We start from the raw sequence: 7,901 nt of genomic DNA, 5'->3' as shown, positions 1-7,901 counted from the left end.
AAAGAATTTTCAACCCAGAATTTCATATCCAGCCAAACTAAGTTTCATAAGTGAAGGAGAAATAAAATCCTTTACAGATAAACAAATGCTTAGAGATTTTGTCACCACTAGGCCTGCCTTACAAGAGACCCTGAAGGAAGCACTAAACATGGAAAGGAACAACCGGTACCAGCCATTGCAAAAACATGCCAAAATGTAAAGACCATCAAGTCTAGGAAGAAACTGCATTAACTAACGAGCAAAATAACCAGTTAATATCATAATGGCAGGATCAAGTTCACACTTAACAATATTAACCTTAAATGTAAATGGACTAAATGCTCCAATTAAAAGACACAGACTGGCAAACTGGATAAAGAGTCAAGACCCATCAGTCTGCTGTATTCAGGAGACCCATCTCACACGCAGAGACATACATAGGCTCAAAATAAAGGGATGGAGGAAGATTTACCAAGCAAATGGAAAACAAAAAAAAGCAGGGGTTGCAATACTAGTCTCTGATGAAACAGACTTTAAACCATCAAAGATCAAAAGAGACAAAGAAGGCCATTACATAATGGCAAAGGGATCAATTCAACAGGAAGAACTAACTATCCTAAATATATATGCACCCAATACAGGAGCACCCAGATTCATAAAGCAAGTCCTTAGAGACTTACAAAGAGACTTAGACTCCCATACAATAATAATGGGAGACTTCAACACTCCACTGTCAACATTAGACAGATCAAAGAGACAGAAAGTTAACAAGGATATCCAGGAACTGAACTCATCTCTGCAGCAAGCAGACCAAATAGACATCTATAGAACTCTCCACCCCAAATCAACAGAATATACATTCTTCTCAGCACCACATCATACTTACTCCAAAATTGACCACCAATTGGAAGTAAAGCACTCCTCAGCAAATGTACAAGAACAGAAATTATAACAAACTGTCTCTCAGACCACAGTGCAATCAAACTAGAACTCAGGACTAAGAAACTCAATCAAAACTGCTCAACTACATGGAAACTGAACAACCTGCTCCTGAATGACTACTGGGTACATAACGAAATGAAGGCAGAAATAAAGATGTTCTTTGAAACCAATGAGAACGAAGATACAACATACCAGAATCTCTGGGACACATTTAAAGCAGTGTGTAGGGGGAAATTTATAGCACTAAATGCCCACAAGAGAAAGCAGGAAAGATCTAAAATTGACACTCTAACATCGCAATTAAAAGAACTAGAGAAGCAAGAGCAAACACATTCGAAAGCTAGCAGAAGGCAAGAAATAACTAAGATCAGAGCAGAACTGAAGGAGATAGAGACACAAATAACCCTCCAAAAAATCATTGAATCCAGGAGTTGGTTTTTTGAAAAGATCAACAAAATTGACAGACCGCTAGCCAGACTAATAAAGAAGAAAAGAGAGAAGAATCAAATCGACGCAATAAAAAATGATAAAGGGGATATCACCACTGACCCCACAGAAATACAAACTATCATCAGAGAATACTATAAACACCTCTATGCAAATAAACTGGAAAATCTAGAAGAAATGGATAATTTCCTGGACACTTACACTCTTCCAAGACTAAACCAGGAAGAAGTTGAATCCCTGAAGACACCAATAGCAGGCTCTGAAATTGAGGCAATAATTAATAGCCTACCAACCAAAAAAAGTCCAGGACCAGATGGATTCACAGCTGAATTCTACCAGAGGTACAAGGAGGAGTTGGTACCATTCCTTCTGAAACTATTCCAATCAATAGAAAAAGAGGGAATCCTCCCTAACTCATTTTATGAGGTCAACATCATCCTGATACCAAAGCCTGGCAGAGACACAACAAAAAAAGAGAATTTTAGACCAATATCCCTGATGAACATCGATGCAAAAATCCTCAATAAAATACTGGCAAACCGGATTCAGCAGCACATCAAAAAGCTTATCCACCATGATCAAGTGGGCTTCATCCCTGGGATGCAAGGCTGGTTCAACATTCGCAAATCAATAAACATAATCCAGCATATAAACAGAACCAAAGACAAGAACCACATGATTATCTCAATAGATGCAGAAAAGGCTTTTGACAAAATTCAACAGCCCTTCATGCTAAAAACGCTCAATAAATTCGGTATTGATGGAACGTACCTCAAAATAATAAGAGCTATTTATGACAAACCCACAGCCAATATCATACTGAATGGGCAAAGACTGGAAAAATTCCCTTTGAAAACTGGCACAAGACAGGGATGCCCCCTCTCAAAACTCCTATTCAACATAGTGTTGGAAGTTCTGGCTAGGGCAATCAGGCAAGAGAAAGAAATCAAGGGTATTCAGTTAGGAAAAGAAGAAGTCAAATTGTCCCTGTTTGCAGATGACATGATTGTATATTTAGAAAACCCCATTGTCTCAGCCCAAAATCTCCTTAAGCTGATAAGCAACTTCAGCAAAGTCTCAGGATACAAAATTAATGTGCAAAAATCACAAGCATTCTTATACTCCAGTAACAGACAAACAGAGAGCCAAATCAGGAATGAACTTCCATTCACAATTGCTTCAAAGAGAATCAAATACCTAGGAATCCACCTTACAAGGGATGTAAAGGACATCTTCAAGGAAAAGTACAAACCACTCCTCAGTGAAATAAAAGAGGACACAAACAAATGGAAGAACATACCATGCTCATGGATAGGAAGAATCAATATCGTGAAAATGGCCATACTGCCCAAGGTAATTTACAGATTCAATGCCATCCCCATCAAGATACCAATGAGTTTCTTCACAGAATTGGAAAAAACTGCTTTAAAGTTCATATGGAACCAAAAAAGAGCCCGCATCTCCAAGACAATCCTAAGTCAAAAGAACAAAGCTGGAGGCATCACACTACCTGACTTCAAACTATACTACAAGGCTACAGTAACCAAAACAGCATGGTACTGGTACCAAAACAGAGATATAGACCAATGGAACAGAACAGAGTCCTCAGAAATAACACCACACATCTACAGCCATCTGATCTTTGACAAACCTGAGAGAAACAAGAAATGGGGAAAGGATTCCCTATTTAATAAATGGTGCTGGGAAAATTGGCTAGCCATAAGTAGAAAGCTGAAAATGGATCCTTTCCTTACTCCTTATATGAAAATTAATTCAAGATGGATTAGAAACTTAAATGTTAGACCTAATACCATAAAAATCCTAGAGGAAAACCTAGGTAGTACCATTCAGGACATAGGCATGGGCAAAGACTTCATGTCTAAAACACCAAAAGCAACGGCAGCAAAAGCCAAAATTGACAAATGGGATCTCATTAAACTAAAGAGCTTCTGCACAGCAAAAGAAACTACCATCAGAGTGAACAGGCAACCTACAGAATGGGAGAAAATTTTTGCAATCTACTCATCTGACAAAGGCCTAATATCCAGAACCTACAAAGAACTCAAACAAATTTACAAGAAAAAAACAAACAACCCCATCAAAAAGTGGGCAAGGGATATGAACAGACATCTCTCAAAAGAAGACATTCATACAGCCAACAGACACATGAAAAAATGCTCATCATCACTGGCCATCAGAGAAATTCAAATCAAAACCACAATGAGATACCATCTCACACCAGTTAGAATGGCGATCATTAAAAAGTCAGGAAACAACAGGTGCTGGAGAGGATGTGGAGAAATAGGAACACTTTTACACTGTTGGTGGGATTGTAAACTAGTTCAACCATTATGGAAAACAGTATGGCGATTCCTCAAGGATCTAGAACTAGATGTACCATATGACCCAGCCATCCCATTACTGGGTATATACCCAAAGGATTATAAATTATGCTGCTATAAAGACACATGCACACGTATGTTTATTGCAGCACTATTCACAATAGCAAAGACTTGGAATCAACCCAAATGTCTATCAGTGACAGATTGGATTAAGAAAATGTGGCACATATACACCATGGAATACTATGCAGCCATAAAAAAAGATGAGTTTGAGTCCTTTGTAGGGACTTGGATGCAGCTGGAATCCATCATTCTTAGCAAACTATCACAAGAACAGAAAACCAAACACCGCATGTTCTCACTCATAGGTGGGAACTGAAAAATGAGATCACTTGGACTCAGGAAGGGGAACATCACACACCGGGGCCTATCATGGGGAGGGGGGAGGGGGGAGGGATTGCATTGGGAGTTATACCTGATGTAAATGATGAGTTGATGGGTGCAGCACAGCAACATGGCACAAGTATACATATGTAACAAACCTGCACGTTATGCACATGTACCCTACAATTTAAAGTATAATAATAATAAATCAATTAAAAAAAAAAAAGAAAGTGTGGTGTATGTATACAGTGGAACACATTAAATTCTGTCTTTAGAATTGGAAAAAACTGCTTTAAAGTTCCTATGGAGCCAAAAAAGAGCCCGCATCCCCAAGACAATCCTAAGTCAAAAGAACAAAGCTGGAGGCATCACGCTACCTGACTTCAAACTATACTACAAGGCTACAGTAACCAAAACAGCATGGTACTGGTACCAAAACAGAGATATAGACCAATGGAACAGAACAGAGTCCTCAGAAATAATACCACACATCTACAGCCATGTGATCTTTGACAAACCTGAGAGAAACAAGAAATGGGGAAAGGATTCCCTATTTAATAAATGGTGCTGGGAAAACTGGCTAGCCATAAGTAGAAAGCTGAAACTGGATCCTTTCCTCACTCCTTATACGAAAATTAATTCAAGATGTATTAGAGACTTAAATGTTAGACCTAATACCATAAAAATCCTAGAGGAAAACCTAGGTAGTACCATTCAGGACATAGGCATGGGCAAAGACTTCATGTCTAAAACACCAAAAGCAACGGCAGCAAAAGCCAAAATTGACAAATGGGATCTCATTAAACTAAAGAGCTTCTGCACAGCAAAAGAAACTACCATCAGAGTGAACAGGCAACCTACAGAATGGGAGAAAATTTTTGCAATCTACTCATCTGACAAAGGCCTAATATCCAGAACCTACAAAGAACTCAAACAAATTTACAAGAAAAAAACAAACAACCCCATCAAAAAGAGCCTATAGAGACACATGCACACGTATGTTCATTGCGGCACTATTCACCATAGCAAAGACTTGGAATCAACCCAAATGTCCATCAGTGACAGACTGGATTAAGAAAATGTGAATACTATGGAATACTATGCAGCCATAAAAAAGGATGAGTTTGTGTCCTTTGTAGGGACATGGATGCAGCTGGAAACCATCATTCTTAGTAAACTATCACAAGAACAGAAAACCAAACACCGCATGTTCTCACTCATAGGTGGGAACTGAACAATGAGATCACTTGGACTCGGGAAGGGGAACATCACACACCGGGGCCTATTATGGGGAAGGGGGAGGGGGGAGGGATTGCACTGAGGGTTATACCTGATGTAAATGACGAGTAGTTGTGTGCTGACGAGTTGATGGGTGCAGCACAGCAACATGGCACAAGTATACATATGTAACAAACCTGCACATTATGCACATGTACCCTAGAACTTAAAGTATAATAATAATAATAATAAAAATATTATGTTGTATAACATGAATGTAAAAATTTGTATTTGCCAGTGACACTTTTATAAAAGTGAAAAAAAGATTACATTAATCAAAGAAAAATGGAAGTTAATGGACCAAAATAATACTTCTAGATATTGGCAATATAAATATTTCTTTTTATAAAAAGAAAAGATTTATTGTGTGTTGTTGTAGTTGTGTATATCACCTTGGTGTCCTTAATTTTGATTTATTCTATCTGTTAAAATAAATACAGTTTTTATTCTATTTGAAGCTCAAATTGTACCAAATTTGGCTACTCAGTGCCTCTGGAAACTGACTCCTCATTATTTCTCACATGTCCTAATTAGTATTTGAAGATTTCTTTTGGTTTGTTTTTGTCTACCAAAACATGTTCGAAGTTCACTTTACATTTCCTCTGCCCAACATTCAAAATCATACATGTTTCTGAGAAAGTCTTATTATTTTTAAAGCAGAATATAATTTAGAACTCAAGAGACATGAAGTATTGTTAATAGATTGGAATGTTCAATACTTTGAAAATATAATTATTTTCAGGGATTTTTGGTGGTAAAATCTTTGAAACATAAATAAAATATAAAAGTTTCTAATTCTTACTGGATTTTACAATTCAAATATAATGATACATGCATTAAAACAACTTTAGTATGTATATTTTTATTTTTCAGTTTTATGAGTACATGATAGGTCTATATATGTATGCGGTACAGGAAATATTTTGATACAGGCATACAACGTCTAATAATCACATCAGGGTGAATAAGTTACTCATCATCTCTAGCATTTATCCTTTCTTTGTGTTACAAACAATCCAATTATATATACATTTTAGTTATTTTTAAATGTACAATAAATTACTTTTGGCTGTAGTCACCCTGTTGTGCTATCAAATACTAGATCTTTTTTATTCTATCTAACTATATTTTTGTACTCATTAGTCATTTGTCTTTACTGATTGATTCATGAAAATGTCAAAAGTATAATGAAACATCGCTATTACTAAACTACTAAGTGAAAATTAAAATTTCTTTGTTTATTTTGTCCCTAGATAGTTGACTCTGAGTGTGAATCCTCTTTTCAAAAATTACTTGAAATATTTCTCATCTTTGCTTGACCCTATTACCAAATTCATAGAGTTGTATATTAATTTTCACTAGTTTTCTTCATTCTTAGATTTTGCTTCTTTTTTTTGTTTCTTATACACTAACAATAAACTATCTGAAAAAGATATTTAAATACCTATTTGTTTTGTGATGACAGCAAAAAATAAAATAATTAGGAGTAAATTTAACCAAGGATCTCAAAAATCTATATATTGAAAACAATAAAATATTGATGTAAAAATTTGAAGAAGGCACACATAAACAGAAAAATAGCCCATGTTCATGGACAGCAAGATTTAATATTGTTAAAATGTTCATATTACACAAAATGATTTAAGAATTCAATGTAGTCCCCATCAAAATACTAATATCATTTTTCACAGAAACATGAAAAACAATTCAAAAATTTGTATAAAATAACAAGAGATCCAGAAGGTCAAAGCAATTTTGATCAAAAAGAATAAAGCTGGAGGCATCACACTTCTAAATTTTGATTTACTTTATAATGCTAACTTAGTCAAGATAGTATGACATTGGCATAAAACAAGACATATCTATCAATAAAACAGAATAGAATTCAATGTATTTTCAATAAAGATGCCAAGAACACACAATGGGAAAATAATAGACTCTTCACTACATCTTGCCAGGAAAATCGAATATTCACATATAGGTGAAATGGAACCCTGTTTCACACTCCATAAAACTATCTACTCAGAATATATGTAAGACTTACATGAAAGCCTGAAACTATAAAACTGCTAGAGGAAAACAAAGGAGAAAAAAATCCATGACATTGGTCTGGGCTATGATTTCTTGGATCAGACCCCCAAGCACAGGCAACAAAAGGAAAAATACACACATTGTATTACACCAAACTAAAAAGCTTCTGCATAGCAAATTAATGCACAGAGTGAAGAGACAACTCATGGATTGGAAAAAAAATACTTGCAAAGCATACATCTGTTAAAGGATTAATATTCAAAATATATAACAAACTCAACTCAATGGCTAATAAAAATGAATAAACCAACTTAAAAATAACCAATATACCTGAATAGACATTTCTCAAAAGAAGACGTACAAATGACCAACAAGTATTTTTATCAGCAATACAAAAAACAAGTGTTATCAAACATGTGGAGAAAAGGGCACACTTGCACATTGTTGGTGGAAATGCAAATTAGTACAGCCATTATGGAAAATAGTATGCAGTTTGTC

Source organism: Macaca thibetana, chromosome 1, assembly GCF_024542745.1.
Source record: "Macaca thibetana thibetana isolate TM-01 chromosome 1, ASM2454274v1, whole genome shotgun sequence".
Classification (NCBI taxonomy): domain Eukaryota; kingdom Metazoa; phylum Chordata; class Mammalia; order Primates; family Cercopithecidae; genus Macaca; species Macaca thibetana.
This window is presented reverse-complemented; position numbering follows the sequence as displayed.